At 41.6% G+C, this 17,490-nt stretch overlaps 1 long non-coding RNA gene across 1 annotated transcript; it reads right to left on the reverse strand.

The window, feature by feature from the left end:
• Positions 1–283: 283 nt before the first annotated feature.
• On the reverse strand, positions 284–16,876 carry LOC141983989 (uncharacterized). The gene is made up of 3 exons (XR_012638605.1): positions 16,843–16,876; positions 10,883–10,961; positions 284–321 (listed from the first exon to the last, which is right to left on the reverse strand). It is a non-coding gene; the product is annotated as an uncharacterized LOC141983989 (long non-coding RNA).
• Positions 16,877–17,490: the final 614 nt, after the last annotated feature.

Here is a 17,490-nt window from a genome sequence, read left to right on the forward strand (position 1 = left end):
GCCCTACCAATGTGAATCATCCCTCATCTGCATTGCTAGTGGGAATATTTGGGGGTGGGAGGGTATTTTGGTTTCCATGGCCATTCAATCTGGGGCCTTTGCAGAGACTGCCCACACCGTGATCGTAGTTTTTGTGATGTAGATACCTGAGAGCATCAGCTCATTTCACATAGCCATTGAACAGTCATCAGAGTGCAGTGACTTTCATTTAATACTGACCTGAGCTGCATTTGATCCAGTGATTTACAGATCAAAGCCTTTATGTCTCATTTCCAATCCTCTGTGCCATCCAGTTAACTTGAGTGTCCCTCAAGGCTATTCCTGATTTGAAAAAGAAAAGAAAAAAAAAGGATATATTTTAAATTTCTTGGATTGTGGAAGAAACATTATCTGATGATACATGAGGATGAGTGCACTTACTTGACTGCCTTCATATCCTGGTGAAATTAATGATACTGAAATATTTTGCTTTTTTGCATGCTGCCACCTTTCATGTTGCAGTACCTTTTTCCTTATTCCCCTCTACATCCAGGGCCTGATTTTAAAAAGCTTGCATGACTATAAATCTCAGTAAGCACATCTATCTGGGGAGCAAGCAGATAGAATTTTCAAAGGGAATGGTTGGAGGCACCTGATTTGCCTGTGTTAACGAACAGGGTAGTGAAAGGGTGGTTCGTCACCCATTGCTTATTTTCAGATTTGTGCAGGGCTAATTTAGGAGGATTTAGATCACAGAAAATATTGGCAAGTGCAAGCCAGGAGGTGTAGATTAGGGAAGGTCTCCATGGTCCCCTCTGTTGGTTGCTTGGCTAGCCCATTCAAATGAAGCAGCATATAAACTGTGGGGAGTGACACTAAGATGTCCCTTGCATCTTGGGGCGGTGGGGAGCTGCAGGGTGACTGCAGGCAGGGTTTGATGGCTGCATCAGGGTATCATACAGGGTTTGGGGAGTCAAGAACAAAATGGAAATACTTTATCTGTGGCAAATGAAAGACAGAAGGCAGGAAGGAGATGCGGTGGGAGGCCCACCAGAGAGAGCACTAGCATCATTGGGGGTGGGGTGGGATTAATTTAGTTACCTCAACCAAGTTAATCATGATTGGAACCTCCTACTTCTTCTCCAAACACCCAGATGTTAGGTGGCTATGTTATAGCCTAAGAAGGAGCTATATTATGACCAGCTAATGTTATTATTTATAGTACTGTAGCAACGAGGAGCCCCAATCAGAGACCAGGACCCCATTGTGCTCAGTGCTGTACAAACTCAGAACAAAAAGGTAGTCCCTGGCCTGCCCCAAAGAGCTTACAATCTAAGACAAGAGATGACAAGTGTGAAATTATATGTCTAGATGGATATTGGGGGGATGTTTCATTTATGTTAATCTAATTCAGTTGCTGTAACTTGAAACTTTTTTGCATCTTCTAGACATAATCTTTATTGTAGAGAGACTCTCAATTTTTTATGTTCCAGGGCTGGAGTTATTGAGATCCATCCGGCCTGGTTGCTAGGGTAGAGCTTAATTCTGTACTTCCACGCTGGGCTCTAGAACCTGACAGCCAGTCCAAAGGTCCTCAGGGAGGATGAATCAGGAGAAATTACTAGCACTTGCAGTGCCATGAGCCGGGGGGGAGTTAAAGATTTTAGAACTAGGCTGATATACTGAAGCCCCTTTTCAAGATCTCTCCTGGTGATTAGAGTAGGTCCACCTGCTAGAGCAGGTGCTTCCAGTAGGACCAATGGGGGGGGCACATAGGTTATAAAGGGTTGGAGAGTGGCTCAGTGAGAGCAGAGCTAGAAGGGAAGAGATATGCATGCATAAGACTGCAGGGAGTGAGAAGGGCTCCTGTAGGAAAAGACCCGGAGGCCAGAGCCCAGTGAGCAGGAGGCTTTTGTTGGAAACCCTGATTGGTTCTGACAGAAGACGCCAGCACTAAGTATGAACTCTTGTGCTGTGGGGATGGGCTTTATTTTGGGACCCAGAGGACTGTTTTTATCTGTTTCTGTTATTAAGCCAGCCCCAGGCAGAGGTTGTGTTAAGTCAGAGAAGCCTACATTGCAGTTCTACAGGGGCCCTGAAGAGGGGGGAACAGAGACAGGGTGCTGCAGAGTGACTTCCGCTACAGGAGGGTGCTCAGGATGTGGCTCTCCTTGTTATAGTGCTTGTGACACTTGTGCATGCCTGAACACTGGACATGCTCCTGACAGGCCAAATTTTCAACTTGCCTTGGAAACTTGGCAGCTTTCTGGGAGCACAGAAAAGTGACCCCCAACAAGTGGACAACTAATTCTTTGTAAAGTTGTTCCCCAGTGTGTAGCTGATCAGATACATAATTTTAAAAAATGGCTACCCTTCCAGTTTGGGGATGTAGGCAAAAGAATGATTTCATCCCTGACATCTCTTCATTTGCAGCAACTATGGGAAAACTCTTCCTGCCTCTTCTATATAATTAGGAATATCTAGTCCATTTGGGAAAGTCTTTTAGGGAATCTATTTTATGGCTGTGTGAGAAATATCTTTGCTACCTCTTTGTCTGCTGTTTCTTATGCAATACCTGTTAGTGAGGCTATAAATATGCTGACTTTCTGAAATAGCTATGTTGATTTTCTGAAACCCTTGCAATTTGGATACCAGTTCTAGTGAAGCTTACTTATGGTATCCTTTGCATTTCATATGCCTTGCTGAAATATGCAAATTCTTTGGTTCTCAAAACCATCTTTATAAGAAAAGCAGTGCTCGTATACAGACATATTTTATGATTTAATAAAATTGCCAGTAGCATACTGAAGTTTTCTTGATGCTGGTAAACTTTTCTATCAGTCCAGCAAAAGATTTAAAACAGTAATTAAATTACTATCATCTGATGTGTAAATACTTCATTTTTCCTTTTGTCAGGGTATGCATAGAGTTTGGTATGATACACATAAAGAAAAGCTATATCTCTTCTGCACTGTAATTGTTTTCACTTCCATTAAAAAAGAGAGGCACAAATAATAGATTGCGTGCCTTCATTCTACCTATGGCATGTCAGTAAATCCTTGATGTCTATTAAAACTCCACCTAAACTTGCAATTCCCTTGACAGAGCACATAGAAAGGCCTTTCTCCATCTGCTGTTTGGCTGATGAGATGCCAAAGGTCTTTACAGATAGTCTTATCGAAAGGGATAGAAATAAAATTACAAGGAATCATAGTCTAAAAAGGCAGTATTTCAAGAAAAAGTGAGTGGTTTATATATAGTAGATCACTGCACAAGGGATGATTTCAAATGATGTTCATTAAAAGTAAAAACTTTATTTGAATGTTATATATTGGTATATACCTAATGGACGTAAGAAATGTCCATCAGTCACCACTCAGCTGATTCAAACATCTTCTTGCCTTTAAACTTGCACTCTAGCATAAAGTAAGTATAATTTTATATTGTTTTTGTTAACTTTTAATAAATTTGTTGTGAATAACTGAATCTGGTTATTTTAACCTGACTACCACTGCATTATATACTGATGAATAAATGGAAAGCCTATTAAATATTTTAAAAAGTTAAATCTCAAAACAGTCCCAAATGTTTGCTCCATTCTCTTAGAACTTTTATTTTTTATAAAGAGGTATTACTCTGTGTGTGTGTGTGTGTGTGTGTGTGTGTGTAAAACATCTGAAAATGGTTGCAGAAAACACTACTTTGCTCATTACTACTGCACTGGTATAGAATTAATGTATTTCCTGGGAGATTGCAATAATAATTATACCATGTTTCTTGTAACATGCTCCAAATGGAAAATCTCTAGACCTAATCATCCTGACATCTTTTGACATGTGTATTGACTTGACTTGTGTGTCTCCTTTTTTATTTCTTTAAAAAAAAGAAAAAGGAAAGACAAACTGGCTTTAGGGTAGTTCCAGATGAGGATTTCTTTCTTGTCCATGGTTATTTCCTTAAGTTAAAGTACACATGCTGTCTTAAAAGCATCAAGCTGCTGAAACAATGCCTATGAAAACAACACTATCTTTGTAGTTATGTGTGATACATTTTCAGTGTTCTCAGATATAGGTGTAAATTGGCATAGACTAAACTAGCAAGAGCAAATGGTAAGAATTAAAAAACGATGTCTTTGTTGTTTAATTTCCTTTAGTACGAAATGCAATCAATACTCTACAACAGGGTTAATATGCTCTCTTCAAACATGCTATTATTCTTTCAAAAGAGAACAATAACTTTATTAGTTATGCTGTCTGCAGTCTTTCTAATGTGACAAGACTGTGTGGGTGTTCAGATCATGAGTAATTCTTGGTGCCCTCTGTTGAAGTATTTTCTGTGTACACTAACAATAGCAGCTAGCACTATACAGCTGCAGGAAACTCTAGTGGTGGAAGTTCTAATTTTAATTAGTATAATTAACACACACATACAAACCCACACAGAGACTTAGTGTTTCTGCTCAGTATTTATTGAATATTCAGATTCCACATCTGCCAGCACTTCCCAATTCCTATCTTCTTTCCCTAGATTTGAAGGAGAGCTCTGTGTAAGCTTGAAAGTTTGTCTCTCACCAACAGAAGTTGGTCTAATAAAAGATATTACTTTGTCTCGCTAATATAGTGGGATCAATATGGCACAACAACACTGAATATTTTCCTATTAAAGTGAGGCTCGTGTTTATTTTTTTCTCCAAATACAGTGGCATTGCAATGCATTTTAAAAGGAGTTTTTTTAAAAACACAGCATAAAGACTCTCTAATAAATGGTTCCTAATAATAACTGTTTGTTTTACATTCCTCTTTTGGGAAATAACTATTCTGTAAGTAAATAAAAAAAAATTTAGTGTTAGACAGGTGCTCTTGCAATGTCACTTACATATGATTTCAGATGTAAGAGATTACTAGTTCAGAAGGAAAAAAACACACACACAAGCACTGTATGGTGTGTGTGTGAGAACCAAGGTGGGGCAAAGTTGGGAATAGTTTGCATGTGCCAGACACCCTATTGAACCTCTGAATTCCTGACTGAGTGTTTGTCCAGCCTTGGGGAGCGGGTGTGTGTATGTTATCTTAACTTGACTTCAATATCCATGCCATGTGAACTCTCAGGAGTTGGTTTGTGATCTTGTATGTTTGCAAGAACAATCAGGAACCCATCCTGGCCAATTTTTCTCTCTACACCTAGGCCTGGGTAAAGTTTGAAGTCAGGGCTCACCATTGCTTCCATTTGGGTGGAGGACCTAGTTAAGTGGTCCACCCACAGAGGCTGATGGACACAACTGGATTTCAGGATTGAGAGAGAATACTTTGTGGCTGGGAGCCCAGTTTGTCAGTGTCATGGCAGAATGTTATAATAATCTCTTGTCCCTGACTGTAGATTTGGTGGTTTCTAAGCATTATCTACTTAGCAATCATCTTCATGTTCTGAGTGGTTCCCAGACTATGATATCTGGGTCAGAAATAGACACTTTTCACATCCATTTTTTGTGATCAAGGTTGAGCACATCCAGGTATGTACACGTGGTATCTTCTCTGGTAGAATTTAAAGCTTCTTTCTGCAACGTGCAGCTGGACCTATACCCTTTGTGGTTTGTAAAAGCTAGAAAAGGTCTCCTGACGAAGATGCTTGTTTACTGTCGCTCTGAAAAGGGTAAAGTGCTAGCATCCCTCAAATGAGCAGTAGTTAGGCTCTTACTTAAGAAGCCATCTCTTCAAGATAACAGTTGTGCAGTCTGTTGCCCTATTGCTAATTTTCCCTTTTGTGGAGAGGGTCGTGTTGTCATAAGGAGTACTTAGAGTTCTTTGTCCCTTTTCACTCTGACTTTGTGTCTTGCAATGGCACAGAGATTATACTAGTTCAGTTGATTATCTCCCACTAATTATGGACAATGGTTGAATATTCATGCTTATCCTTTAGATTTTTTTTTCAGTCTTTGGTATCATTAGCTGAAGGTTTATCTATTTTTGCCTGCAGCCTCTAGCTGCAGTTGATAGCCACGTGGAAGCTGTACTCCATTCTTCCCTCTCTGACTGACCCGAGCGTGGTTTTGAACCTGCTTGTCTTTACCTAGCTGTCAGAAACCAAGGAGCAGCAGTCATGTCTAGTGATTGGAACAACCATGGTCAGGTCTAGTGGTCAGGCTCGACTGGTGTCAGGGATCAGAACAGGAATCAAGGATGGGGTGGAACAAGGCTGGAGCAGGAGTAAGCAAAAGCCGGGTCTGGGCCTGGGCCTGGGACTGGGACTGGGGTAGGAGCAGGCACTGGCACGGTCTGTCAGAACAATCAGGCAGAGGGGGATACTCCCAGGGAGTAATGATATTGAGTAGACTGGAGTAGCTGCTCTCATTGGGAGCCCATATTACTGGAGCTGGGGTCTCCTGGTTAGACTTTGGCCTATGGAGTGGCTGAGCCCTGGTAGATTGCCATGGAGTCCTCAGGTACTCAGGGTGAGAGATGACTCATCAGGCTTAGCGAGCACTCATGGTTCTCAGAGATGATTCATTACACTAGTACTCTCTTGTATGGGGTTCCACAAGGTGATTTTTTTTCGTCGTCACCTCCTCCTTTTTGTGAGGCTGCCCAGCAGATAGTGAGTCGGTTACAGTGTTATTAGTAAGTAGATGAGACACAGCTCTGCCTCTTTCTCATCCAAGCAGGATGGTGCAGTTCTGGACTGTGCTTTTCCAAGTGTCTGGACAAGACCGGGATCTGAGTTAGAGCAAATAGGCCAAGACCCCATATGGACAGCTGGACACTGGGCGGGGGGTGGGAGGGAGAAGAGTTTTCAGGGAAGAACCTGGTGATGATGGTTCTTGCCGTGCTTACTGAGGAGTTATCTGCAATTTTGCCAAAGGGTTCATATTTTAGTGGTGCTGCTGAATCTACAGCCTCTATCAGTGTTTCTGGCCAGAAGCATCTTTTCTTATATCTGCATTTAGATAAGTGTTTGCTACCCTTTTAAGTTAAGACCTCACAACAACAGTAAGCCATTATTTTTAATTATCTTATCATGGTAGCACGCAGCCAGTGGAAGATACTGTACAAACCAGTGAAGACATGTCTCTTCCTCAAAGATCCTTTACATCTAAGAAGAAAAATGACATACAAAGAACAGGGGAACAGGGATTCAATTGAAATTTGCCTCTTCTCACCTCGAGACTGGATGACAGCAGTGTGTTCTATGCAGGGCTACCACCTGAAGACATTTGAGATGCCTCCGCTAGTTCTCCATGCAGCATCTTCTGCAACTTGCAACTCACGTCTTTCTTACCTTTGTCATCAGTTTTTAGGGTGCAGTTTGAGGATGATCTTTCTTCAGACATTTGCCACAGGACATAGATAGGTAAGGTTGTGGGTTGTCTTGTTTTTCCTGAAAAATGGACTAAAATTGAAATGGCTTTTTATATGAGCATCACATAAAAAATAAAAATGTAGCTCTTGATGATGTTTACAATATACAGCATATAAATGTATGGGTATTCCTATTTCTTTTGCACTGAATTGTATAATGCTAACAAAGAATGTAGTGAAGCAAGTATTTTAGTTGTGGTTAACCAGTAGAGCATTTAGGAAATTCATTAAATGGATTGTAATTCACACAAAATCCTTTACACCAGTCTGCCACTGTAAAATGGTCTTAGTGTAATTCAGAATCTGGCCCTGCATTCTCAGTTCTTCACTCTTATTTGAGTAGCATACCCTCCTTCCAACCCCATTCTTATTTTTTTTTCCCCTCTCTGTCAAATTTTTTTTCCTTCCAGTGATACACTATATTTTCAGGAAACAAACATAGAATCATAGAATATCAGGGTTGGAAGGGACCTCAGGAGGTCATCTAGTCCAACCCCCTGCTCAAAGCAGGACCGATCCCCAATTAAATCATCCCAGCCAGGGCTTTGTCAAGCCTGACCTTAAAAACTTCTAAGGAAGGAGATTTCACCACCTCCCTAGGTAATGCATTCCAGTGTTTCACCACCCTCCTAGTGAAAAAGTTTTTCCTAATATCCAACCTAAATCTCCCCCACTGCAACTTGAGACCATTACTCCTTGTTCTGTCATCTGCTACCACTGAGAACAGTCTAGAGCCATCCTCTTTGGAACCCCCTTTCAGGTAGTTGAAAGCAGCTATCAAATCCCCCCTCATTCTTCTCTTCCGTAGACTAAACAATCCCAGTTCCCTCAGCCTCTCCTCATAACTCATGTGTTCCAGTCCCCTAATCATTTTTGTTGCCCTCCGCTGGACTCTTTCCAATTTCTCCACATCCTTCTTGTAGTGTGGGGCCCAAAACTGGACACAGTACTCCAGATGAGGCCTCACCAATGTTGCATAGAGGGGAATGATCACGTCCCTCGATCTGCTGGCAATGCCCCTACTTATACATCCCAAAATGCCATTGGCCTTCTTGGCAACAAGGGCACACTGTTGACTCATATCCAGCTTCTCGTCCACTGTAACCCCAGCTCCTTTTCTGCAGAACTGCTGCCTAGCCATTCGGTCCCTAGTCTGTAGCCATGTATGGGATTCGTCCCTCCTAAGTGCAGGACTCTGCACTTGTCCTTGTTGAACCTCATCAGATTTCTTTTGGCCCAATCCTCTAATTTGTCTAGGTCCCTCTGTATCCTATCCCTACCCTCCAGCGTATCTACCTCTCCTCCCAGTTTAGTGTCATCTGCAAACTTGCTGAGGGTGCAATCCACACCATCCTCCAGATCATTTATGAAGATATTGAAGAAAACTGGCCCAAGGACCGACCCTTGGGGCACTCCACTTGATACCGGCTGCCAACTAGACATGGAGCCATTGATCACTACCAGTTGAGCCCGACAATCTAGCCAACTTTCTATCCACCTTATAGTCCATTCGTCCAGCCCATACTTCTTTAACTTACTGGCAAGAATACTGTGGGAGATCGTGTCAAAAGCTTTGCTAAAGTCAAGGAACAACATATCCACTGCGCTCCCCTCATCCACAGAACCAGTTATCTCGTCATAGAAGGCAATTAGATTAGTCAGGCATGACTTGGCCTTGGTGAATCCATGCTGAGTGTTCCTGATCACTTTCCTCTCCTCTAAGTGAAGTGAAGCATCATGTGTAATTACAGCTGTTTTTTACACTGCTACATTTGTGTAAATGAGAATCAGCCCACCAAGTTCAGAATATTAAAAAGACACAGTTTTCAACTGAGTCCAAATACATTACCTGATTGTAGTATTTTCTGTTTTGTTTTTCTTTTTGGCCTGAAAATGGAGAGTAGTAATCATCTTTAATAGTTTTGAGGGGAAAAAATATAACCCAAAGCTAGTGTACCATATGTTGAGTTGCAGCTAGTACTTATTTAAAGTGGGAAACAGCACCACTGTCCAGCTCCCATCGCAGTTCTCTAACACACATTTTCCTTTTTCCAAAGATGAATTATGTGTACAACAGAGTTCATCAAGGTATATGTCTCAGAGTGATCACTTGTGTTTTCTGAACACCTATATGGAATGTTGGTAAGATTATAGATGTATCAGCAACATTGGATCTGTAGAATGGCATTGTGCTAGATATATTTTTAATGTTTTTGTTTTTTCTATAATCAGTCAAATTTTAATCTCTTAACTCTAGAAGCAATATGCATGCAATTCTGACACAATAATTTTCACTAAGTACTGGTTATTGTTTAAAAAACAGGTAGTGAGCTTTTGTGCTCATGAAAGTGAGAAACTGATAGTGTAGATCAGTGCTATGAAAATTAACTGATGTAGATCATCAACATAGCTCAGCTGTGAGCTGCACCATGCTTGTTACACCTCTCTTGATTTTTCCCAGAATAGTAATTTTATGCTGAGGATTAATGTATCACAGAGTAGTTTGGGAACACGGTCACACTGTCTGGAGTGCCTCACGACTGTGAGTGCCTATTTCAGGGAAGACTGTTAGAAAACAAGAGAAGACACCCCAAACTGGTTTGTATGGTCTATAGTTAGATTTCACTAAGCCAGTAACAAAAGTGAACTCCTGGATTACTATACCAGTTTTACCATAGCCTCCAGCCTATCTGTGACTAAGGGGACTATCTTGATGCCCCAGACAAACTGAACTTTGTGATAAAAGTTTATTTAAACCTAAAATCATACCACAGTGGGTTGCTCCCAGTTCCAAAGGGCCAGACGCTCACCCTAGATCAACTTGTACTCTGGACCTTACACCAGACAACACTGGCAGCCAATTCAATAGTAAACTACCTATATGTTTATTCGCGAAGAAAAAGATTGAGAGTAATTAAGAGGTTAAAGCAGGTAAAATATAATAACAGGTAAAATAAAATAAAATAAATCACAGTTTGTAACTCCAAATAGTAGCAGTAATGTAACAGACTGCCAGTTTCACAAAAGTTTCTCCCAGGGCTACCCAGAATAATTCTGGGGAATCTTTGTCGTTTTGTTCAGTTATTCTGCCCTGTTAGAACTCAAACAGTTCAGAGATAAAGGATCTTGCTTTGAATCAGTATTTATAGCTTCTTCTCCAGATAACAATCTGATAAGTATTTTTACTCACACAATGGCCAAATGCTTTGAATTTAGCACTCTTCTTCATTTACATTTGATGAGTTATTTTGTTACAGGGATATACATAAACACCTGTCATTATCTAATAATAAGAATAGATAAGTGAAAACAATACAAGTAACATTCCATTAGTTTTCATAAAGTTCTAACACCTGAATACACTCTTACAGGGTTATTTAATTACCAGGCATGCATAACGTAAATGTAATGTAATAGTAAACAACAGGATATAGATAGGTGAAAATAATGCAATCTACGTCTCCTTTGATCTCTATTAACACAAGTGAATTGGCCTGAATATATACTAATATATTTAACTCCTTTTGATACTCATACACAACTGAACTGACCTGTGGCTGTGGCCTGAGCTCATATGTCAGCATCACAAACAGCCAATATGAACGGTTTCAGAGTAACAGCCGTGTTAGTCTGTATTCGTAAAAAGAAAAAAGAAAAGGAGTACTTGTGGCACCTTAGAGACTAACCAGTTTATTTGAGCATGAGCTTTCGTGAGCTACAGCTCACTTCATCGGATGCATAGCATATCGTGGAAACTGCAGAAGACATTATATACACACAGAGACCATGAAACAAAACTTCCTCCCACCCCACTCTCCTGCTGGTAACAGCTTATCTAAAGTGATCATCAAGTAGGGCCATTTCCAGCACAAATCCAGGTTTTCTCACCCTTCCCCCCCCACACACACATACAAACTTACTCTCCTGCTGGTAATAGCCCATCCCTCTTTGAAACCTCTCTTTATAATGCGCATGATAATCAAGGTGGGTCATTTCCAGCACTAATCCAGGTTTTCTCACCCCCCCCCCAACACACCCCCCTCCAAAAACCACACACACAAACTCTCTCTCCTGCTGGCAATAGCTCATCTTACAATATGCACAGCAATAATCCAAGTTTAACCAGAACGTCTTGGGGGGGGTTTGTAGGAAAAAAACAAGGGGAGATAGGCTACCTTGCATAATGACTTAGCCACTCCCAGTCTCTATTCAAGCCCAAATTAATAGTATCCAATTTGCAAATGAATTCCAATTCAGCAGTTTCTCGCTGGAGTCTGGATTTGAAGTTTTTTTGCTTTAAGATAGCGACCCTCATGTCTGTGATTGCGTGACCAGAGAGATTGAAGTGTTCTCCGACTGGTTTATGAATGTTATAATTCTTAACATCTGATTTGTGTCCATTTATTCTTTTACGTAGAGACTGTCCAGTTTAACCAATGTACATGGCAGAGGGGCATTGCTGGCACATGATGGCATATATCACATTGGTGGATGTGCAGGTGAACGAGCCTCTGATAGTGTGGCTGATGTTGTTAGGCCCTGTGATGGTGTTCCCTGAATAGATATGTGGGCACAGTTGGCAACGGGCTTTGTTGCAAGGATAGGTTCCTGGGTTAGTGGTTCTGTTGTGTGGTATGTGGTTGTTGGTGAGTATTCGCTTCAGGTTGGGGGGCTGTCTGTAGGCAAGGACTGGCCTTTCTCCCAAGATTTGTGAGAGTGTTGGGTCATCCTTCAGGATAGGTTGTAGATCCAATATGATGGCTCTGCAGTAGTGCTGCTTGGAGCATTTTTGACTAAATTGAATTTCATTGAAACATGAAGACATTCTATATCCTTGTGACATGGGCATTAAACTGGGCTGCAGGAGATCCAGGTTCAATTCTCTGCTCGAGCTGATTTCAGAGGTGAGGTGGTTTTGTGTTTTTGTTTTTTTTTTTTTTAAATCCCAGCTGCTACTGGCTCAAGCAGAGCAGGGAAGTGAACTTTGGTTTCTTTCATTCCTGGCTAGTATCTAAACCATCAGGCTACACACTCACTTCTCCAGTCCCAAACTGAAAAGATCATATTTAGATTTTTAAAAACCCCCAAACTTTTTTCAACACAATTCTATTTCTGAAACATTCAATTTTTTTTTATACTGCAGTGGGACAAAACCCAAATTTTAAACCTTGTGAGCTCTCACGAAACGGTGTTGTCCACTAGTCAGCCCTACTTTTCAGTTGCTATTTTGCTGACTGGATGAGTGAATGTTCCTAGACAAACACAGCAGACAGCTCCCACCTCCTACAGGAAGGATCCTGAGCTTGGGAAGTGTTTTTGATATTTTGTGCTTTTTTCTTAAAGCCCCAGCTCCTGGAATGTTGTTAGTGTGAGATTCTCAGCTTTCTTCTGGGGGCGGGGGGGGAAAGGTTATAGGTTTGCTGAGAAAAGCTTGGAAGCTTGTCCCCTGTGCACTCTCAAGGCTCAGAAAACCAGCAGACAAATAAACACACACAATTTAACTCTTAAAAATCCCACCAATTGTGAGTGCTTGGGATGGGCAATACTGGGAAACTCATGGATGTGTCTGTCCCGTCTGCTTGTGAAATACGGGGCAGCATTAGATAACAAACACCTCCAGTTGGAGGGGCAGTGCCTCTGTATCCTCTTCCAATAAGTAACTGATGTGGTTCTCTTGTTTACTCCCCACATTATTATTGTAGGGATTGTGCCTTTTTGGGGGGCTGGATCACAAGGTCCAGACACTTCAGAGTTGGAGTTTAAGCCAAAATTCATTGCCGACCAAACTCCCTTTTGGGGCCTTCCATTTACTTTAAATGGAGTTACACCCAGGGTGAATTTGGGCTAATATCTTCAGGCCATTAGGAAAATAGCAAGAAGATAGCGTTATCAGAGCCCCAATGTCCTAGGCACAGTACAAACAGGGTAATGGTCTACTGCCCTGAAGAGTTTATAATCTATAACATGAGAGACAAGAGGTGGGTAGAACAGATGGGGGTAAAAGGAAATGAGACGGTACTGGTTGGCATGATAGGCAGTGGTCACAGCACACCAGCTGCAATCACTGTAAACTTTCTTTTGTAGGCTTCATGGCAAAGGATATTTACCGGAATAGTTCCAGGCACTTCTCAAGTAGTCATTTCATGGCTGTGGCCCCGAGGAAGAAAAATATAGCATAGAAAAAGCACTTCTAGGCATGTGAACCATATGTTCCTGACTTTTTCTTTGGTGGGCCAGCAATAGTTGCAGGCTTGGCAGAATTCATTTTTTTAAAATATAATTTCAGCTCATATCAGTTTGGTTTTAAGCATTTTTTCAATTTTTATCATTTTAAATTTTCAGCTGCAGAAAATTATTGGGGGAGCTGCCAGGTAATAATTAGTTAATGGCAGACATTGAGTTTCACAAAGTTAAAGCTTTGTAACTATTACAATACAAACTTTCAACATCACGTTAAAACATATAATAAATATCCTTAAATCAAACTCTTAGTTCTCAAGCAGCATTTTTCTTATTTTGCCTGTCTGTAAATTTCATTAGATGGAAATGTTTTTCAGTTTGTGTATGGTGAAATCAATGTTCACTAACACCTACTAATAAGATTCTAATCCTTCCACTCCTAAATACTTGCAAACCATTTTCTCACCGCCAAGCATTGAAGAGAGCCCCTTTGTTTTGTAAAAAGAAAAAGAGTACTAGTGGCATCTTAGAGACTAACCAATTTATTTGAGCATAAGCTTTCATGAGCAGTGGGGAAAAAAACCCATGAAAAACCAGCTCATTGCTGCTCCTGCTGGTACTATTAAGTGGATTTCTGCAATTAGATGCTTAGGCTTCTCAGTACCACTCTCCTCTCTTCCTCCCAGGCTCTGTTGTCACTAGCACAGAAACCAGACTACATTTATATGCAGTACATATGCAATCTATTTACCTTTTTACAGGGAGTATGCATGCATGCCCATGACACTCTTCCATATGGGTAAACACAGAAGGCCAGAACCTCAGCTGGCAGGCATATATAGTTACTGTAAATACACTGATATTAATACATACAGTAAAAATACGCTGATGCAACATTATAGCTGAGAATTAGCATACACATTCAAAGATGGATGGTAACTTGCATTCTTACATGTGTGTGCCAGACTGATGCAATGGCGAAGAACCTAACAAAATGATCTACTTCCCCATTTAGGGATTCATTCTTAACTGACAGCAGTGGGCGGCTATTCATTTTCATATCCTGATTGTTTTTCATCCTTGGGTAATTCCACTTTACCTGTGGGTGTTGCATACTTACATTGCAGCTACAGAGCTGTGACTATTCATCCCATTTTGAAAACTCTTTGTGGATTGAGATAAATATGGGGAAGGATTTAGTGTTAGGTACTTAAATGAATTGTGCTGATGGTCACCTATTCAAACTTCTCCCACCCCAATAAAAGGGCCAGATTGTTCCTCTATCTGGTAATACACAAAGATGGGAGGGTCTCCCCAGGAAGTCTCCTCTGCATTCTTCCACTAGGGGTGAGGGGAGCTTCTTCCCCACATAGAAGAAACTAAGGATCTAGCTACAAATCCTGTGAATCGCAGAGTTCCCTAGGGCCACAGGATCATCTGTACCTTTGCAGCAATCCTTCTCCATTCTCAGGACCCCCTTGGCCACAGCTGTCCCTGGGGCCCCCTTCAATAGGGGTTTTGCCATCATGGTGGAGCGTCTGCAGGAAAATGAATATAGCCTATAACTTCTTTTTAATCTCCAAAGGGCTGATGGTAGACCTTATTCACCCACATTGCCCTCAACCCAGTACATTCACCCTTCCCTACGTAGTTTTTTGCTTTTTACATAACACAAATAATAAGAAACTAGAGGCATAGTTGGGTCCAAAATATGCTTACTCATGCTACACAAAAATGCAAGAGCTAGCTATATTCATACTACAGCTCTGTCTGGTATCTTGCAGCATAAAACAGTGAGCACAACCCAAAGGCTCACAAACTATTTAAAGGGATACTGCTGTTTTCCTATAGTCTGCATACTTCTCCCCCTTTAATATGTTTATATGTTTTAAAATAAAAGGATATGAAAAGTTACACATGCATTATCATCAAAACTATCACTATATATATAGCATGATACAAATTAGGTCTGAGAGATAGCTTACTCTGAGAGGTAGCGGTCATTCAGAAAGAATCTAGCCTGACCTATCTAATGACATGCTAGGGCCCAACAGATTTCATAGTTCAAAGTGCTGAAATTGTTGTGTGTTTTTTTTAATCAGTAACCAGTTTTTCATCTGTGCAAAAGATCTGAAAAATGGAGAAGAATGAAATCAGACCCATGATCAAGTACCCCCACAAGAGGGGCTTGATCCTAAAGGAAATCCATAAGGACGTGGTGGCAGCACTGGGGAATGATGCCCCTTCATATGCCACAGGTTTTTGTTGAAAAGACTGGGCCGCTGACTTTAAGTGAGGGAGAATCAGCACTGAGGATAAGCTAAGGTCAATTTCCTCAGGCTTATCAGCCTACTCCTTCTTCCAGCAGGACCTCACCAGATTCCCTAAACCTTCTCCTCAGGTCTTCCCCTCTACAGGAACCTATTTTGCTCCTAGTTGGTCCCTCTCTAGCCTGTAGCAAGCCTCCCTATTTTGGAACTCTTCCCCTCCAGCCTGGCCAGCTCCCTGTCAGTCTCTCTCTATAGGGGAGTCCTTCCTTCTCTGCAATGTCCCTCTCACTGAGTTCCTAGCTCCCTTTATGTATTTCCTGCCCCCTTCCTCCCTACACCTGGGATCAATCACCACAATTAAGCCCCCTTACTGGAAGGGTATTCTGAGGAGCAGTGGGCACTGCCGGGGGCTCTCTGCTTGGTGTTGCATTTCTGTTGCCTGATTTTCACCCTATGGCCTTCACTGCCATCCTTGTTCTTTCATTTGTTGTACCTCATATTCAGCTGTGGCCTGGGTTCACTGTCCCGTCCCGCCTCAGCTAAGGGGGAGGGCCCTTCGTTATGGGCAGGCTTAGGTCCACTATTTTTCTGAAGCCACAGTAGGTACTAGGGAAAGGTACTCAGATCAAATGCCCTTGCTCTGGACTTAGTTAATTATCTTAAGAGGTGTGCTGAGCAGGCACAAGTGCAGTGACCCGATCTTACCATCAAGGACCAGTCACCCCACGACAGGTAGTGGTTATGATGATTTTTCACATTTACCTGGGGGAGAGGGCGTTGAGCTGCGAATTTTCTGTGTGCCCCATTTTGTTGGTGTTTCCACAGGATTTGTCCTTGAACCAACAACCATTTGCATTGGGTTATTATTTCCCACAATGAAAGCACATGATATCTTTGCATTATATGATATCTATGGTGTATTTTCTGTTTAACTCTCCAGTTTATTTGTTGCACAGCTTACATGCTGCTGCTGCTGCAGTTCCCTGGCATCTTTAGTTGCTGTCTCCAATGATACAGCAATTATGATATCCCTTTTTGTTTCTTATGAGCAATTTACTTACATTTCCAGAGCTGCAGGACACAGTTTTCTTTTAGATTCGCCTTCCTCTGTAGCATGGGGCACGGGTCACTTGCTGGAGGATTCTCTGCTCCCTGAAGTCTTTAAACCACGATTTGAGGACTTCAATAGCTCAGACGTAGGTGAGAGGTTTTTCGCAGGAGTGGTGGGTGAAATTCTGTGGCCTGCATTGTGCAGGAGGTCAGACTAGATGATCATAATGGTCCCTTCTGACCTAAATATCTATGAATCTATGAATAAACTGGCCTCTGCAGTCATTCTGTATTCCACTGTATTCTTGGATTAGGATCCCATCCTTGTAACCAATTATGTCTTTTTTCTCTTTTCACACCAAAAAGATGAAGAAACCACACAAACATGCAAGGCCTAGCTTCATAAATACTGCTGCTCTGACTGGTTTCTGGTAGCTACTAACACACAGAGCACAGTGAGCACCACTAGATGGCTCACAACATCTTTAAAGGGATACTACCCTATACACTACACTCTCCTTTTCCCATGTTCATCCTCTATGTGACCTAAGGGTGGGTGGAATTCTTCTGTGGAGGTATCAGACCTACCCCTCTCCCCCCACATTCCATTTGGGTAGAGGCAGATCCATATGAGGAGGATCCCCTCAGTACACGGAGCC

This window comes from Natator depressus, chromosome 3, assembly GCF_965152275.1.
Source record: "Natator depressus isolate rNatDep1 chromosome 3, rNatDep2.hap1, whole genome shotgun sequence".
NCBI classification, from domain to species: domain Eukaryota; kingdom Metazoa; phylum Chordata; order Testudines; family Cheloniidae; genus Natator; species Natator depressus.